Below are 4,209 nucleotides of genomic sequence, written 5' to 3'. Positions count from 1 at the left end.
GGTGCCTTGACTGCTTGCCTTCCCCCTTCCCAGGACTCCCCTCTTAAAGTAACATGGTCTAAGGCGGTTGGGGAAACTATATGGTCCAGAGAACACTACCAGCTTCAAAGAGTACAATATTTATCACTAAGAGAAAAAGGTTACAAGCATACTTTTAGCACACCATATCAGCAACCAGAAGAACAAAGAAAACATACTCTGCTAGATGTTGAAACAGAGCAGGCAATTCCAAGCTTATTAAGTTGCAAACTGTTCTAAAGATGTCTTATTACCTTGGGCTTCCTGCATCCAGCCAGAAAACCAGGCCTGGTACATGTTCAAGATGGCTGCTGGCCTGTTGATCAGAGCTCAGCAGTCTGTCTTCTTCCAAGGATTAGCACCCAGAACCCTTCCCTCCTGGGAGCAAGCATTTTTATTAAACCTTTGACTCCACCCATTTTACATTACTCTCTCCACCCGTTTTGACCTAGTCATCCCAGGTGCATCCCAGGGCACCCAGGTACATCTTACTTGGGAGCCCTCCTGGAAGGCATTCTGGGAAATCTCCAGGAGTCCCCTGGAGATTCCTAACACCAAATACCTCAGTAACCTTGCAAGCCAAGCCATTTTCATAACTATGACTGGTAACTGATCTAGCTTCCTGCCCTTCAAAAGAGGAGAGGAAAAAACAGGAACACTAAAAAATTGGGGGGGGGGGGGTTGCTCCACACCCCACATTGCTGGCACCACACGACTGGGCCATTGTTTTACTGGGTAGAAGCTGCCAGGGGAGGGAAGGAAGGAAAGCTGAAGATGGGAGCAGATAAGGGGGGGGGAGGCAGCAGGAAAAGGGGAGAGGAGACTATAGGGGCTTTTGGGAAAGCGAAAGAGAAAATAGTGGAGGGGAGAGAAAATGAGATGCCCCCAGCAACTTTTGGCAGGTCCTCCTCATTTGAATCCATATATTTCCATTGTATACCCCAATGACAAATGATATTAATAGTGTTTTTGGCCAGAGTGATGAAAACTAACAAAAACAATGGAAAGAAGAACTGCAGTTTTTTAAAAAAAATTAACGCTCTTTAATGGAAAAAAGACAAATGAAAGAGTTTCTTTTTCCATTTTATGTGATCTTAAATAATTTCTTTTTCCTTTTGACTTTTACTAGAAGTTTTGTCTCCAATTGTAATGGAAGTCTTCTGGATTTATGAACTAGAGCAGAGGTGTCAAACTCATTTGTTATGAGGGCTGGATCTGACATAAATGTCACTTTGCCAAGCCGGGCCATGTATGCCATAAAAAATGTAATGCCAAGTACCAGAGATACAAAGTTTATAAAGGACAGAAGCTTGTAAGATCCGACTTGGTGTGTCCTCACCGCGAGGCTCCATGGACTAGAGAGGAGGATATGGAGGCAAACCCATATGGATGGACTGGAGAGCCAGGGGTGCAGCACTAGGCAGATGCCCTCACACTGCCTGGAGGGAGACAAACCCCTTCTCCACCCTGCTCCCACCGCCAGTGCTGTGAGTCTGGGGCTCGGGGTAAAAATGTGAAGTGGCTGGGTATTGCAAGCTCCCCCTTGCCTCTGAGCCACCATGGAAGGAGACTGGGAAGACATGTTAACCCCACACACACCTGAGGAAGCAGGGGGACAGTGGCCCAGACACGAGGCAACATGCACAGCAGAACCCGGACCAAGCAAAGACCAATAAGCCATAAGACACCCATGTGGCAGTGGCTGCCTCTAGCCAAGGCTGCCAGGCAATCCATGGTGGGGCGATGCTTGAGGGATCAAGCCAGAGCTCATTGGCAAGCCATGCCACCCCCATGAAGCAGCAGCCACTCCAGGCTGAAGGCCGCCAGGTCATCTGATGGGGGAACAGGTACCACATGTACAAGACCTCACATGTGACAGAGGCCTCAGTCTACCCAGTGACCAGTATAGCTGCAGATCAGTGACACTGCTTCCCCACGAGGCAGTAGCTGCCTATGGCTGAAGACCACCAGGTGTTCCATGTGGGAGGGAGACCCAGCCACTGAGACACATGCTCGGTGGCAGGATTAGGCCCCCAGTGTACGGAAGAAACAGCTGAAGAATGCCCCCCATGGGCCGAAGCACAACTGCTGCATGGGAGGGCACGACTATGGCAGCGACACTGGCCACCAGCAGAGGATCATCTGAGCCCCCTCGCATGCAAACTTTTATCCCCATGGCCATCCAGGACAGCATCCCTGGAGATGCAGTTTGAGCGAAGAGGCATGAGGCCTCACCTTGGAAACCTGAGTCGGCATGAATGTGGCTGCAGTGGCTCCCAATTTACCAGTGAGCAATGTTCCCTCTAAGCTGTGGAGTCTTGTGAGCAAAAATTCTACCTTGTGACCTACTGGTATTGAAGTTGTGAGCGAGTGGCTTGGCTACTGCATAATTTAGTTTGCTCTGGAGCCATCCTTCCTGAGCTAAGGCAAAAATGTGTGAGCCAGAGGCTAAAAAACTGTGAGCTAGCTCACACTGACTCAGCTTAGAGGGAACACTGCCAGTGAGGCTGTCACTGAAATGAAGGCATTCTGCTTGACTGCTGCAGGCGAAGGTTGTTCCACCATGCTGAAGCAATGATTGGAGTAGCTCTGCCCACTCCCCCCCCCCAGCATCCTCCTATTCCCTCCATCGCACCAGTTGCTTGCGAGACAAATAAGTGCCCTGGATGGGCCAGTTCTGGCCCCTAGGCCTTATGTTTTGCACCCCCGAGCTAGACAGATGCAGGGAACACAATTATTACTTCCTTGTAAGACCACATTTGTGTCAGATATTGTAGAATAAAATGCTGGCGTGAAGATGACTGTGTAGAAACTAAGATATCATTGTACTTCAGCATTGCATACACATTCCCTTCTCTATACACTGTTGAGCTCGTTCCACCATGCAGACCATGGAGGCCAGTAACAGAATCCCTTTGGATTATAGCTAAATTTGAAGCTCACTGACAAGGACTTAGAATAAACGACTTAGAAAAGCTTTGTTAAATGCCTTGTGCTGGGTTATGGCTATGACTTTTGTGAGAGTTGCCTTTGTGGGGCATTGTGGGTTCCATGGATGAGCAGGCTCGAGTCTAATAATCAGCTCAACTTTATTTGTTATTTCAGCAAGAGCAAGACAAGACCCCAGAGCCGCAGCTCTGTTAAATAGCATGCAATTGCCACACCCAAATACACCCCACTCCCAGTGATAGGCTATTTACATAACATTACTACTTGATTGGTTACTTCCAGAGTCCAGGTAGGCTATTGTTTTTGTACTCCAAACTCAGTCAGTCTCTGGTGTGACATACCTGGAATGGTTCAGTCCCAATACATAACAGGCATCCAGTCTATAGGCTTAGAAGATACAGACCCATCTGCAAAACTGAGCCTCCACTGTGCTTGCTTTGTGTAACACATTGGTTTGGTGTTTCCATGGATGGAATGATTTCTGAGTGCACTATAGAGTGCACCTTTCTCATTTCCCACCTCCCACTGCACCCCAAAATGTCCCTCACATGCTGCTTCAGGGGATCCCTTGTCCCCCACAGTAGCATTTTGGGGGTGCTTTGGGGCTACAGTTGGAAAGAGGAGCCGAGAAAATCGTGCTTTGTGGACAAAAATCATTCTGTCCACAGAAATGCTCTGGTGGATTTTAAGCCAGTGAAAGTGCAAGATGCCTAACCAAGTCCTGATCATTGTAACTTTTGGAGGGAAATGAGGCAAGTGTGTATCTGTCTTTCATATCACAGATCTTCCATATATGACTAGTTCTGACATTTGTCCTTTCAAAAGATCGTGTTCCTTATTAACACAGTGTCAACATGTGGTATCAGGAGACTAGAAAGTAGCAAATGTTACACTGATTTGAGAGTCCATAGGAGATCCAGAAAATTACAGGCCAGTTTGCCTAATGGCCTGCTCTAACTAAAGTAGCAGAATCTGTGATTAAACATACAGTTATTAAACACTTAGAGGAACAAAGCCTGTGAAGAGGAAATTAGCATGGCTTCTGCAGAGGGAAGTCCTGTGTTTGGAGTCCTCTGAGGGGATTAACAAGGACGTAGATAAGGGAGATCTGGTAGAGATTATATGCTTGGACTTCTGAAAGTTCATAAAGACTCTTAAGTAAACTTATCAGTTATGAGATGTTATGTCTCCTGTTGTGGAGCTGCATGTGAACTGAATACTGCACTCTAACTGTCAGGAAGT

The sequence above is a fragment of the Gekko japonicus genome, unplaced genomic scaffold, assembly GCF_001447785.1.
Source record: "Gekko japonicus isolate JY-2015 unplaced genomic scaffold, Gekko_japonicus_V1.1 scaffold876, whole genome shotgun sequence".
Classification (NCBI taxonomy): Eukaryota; Metazoa; Chordata; class Lepidosauria; order Squamata; family Gekkonidae; genus Gekko; species Gekko japonicus.
The sequence above is the reverse complement of the archived record's forward strand: the minus strand, read 5'-3'. Positions refer to the sequence as shown.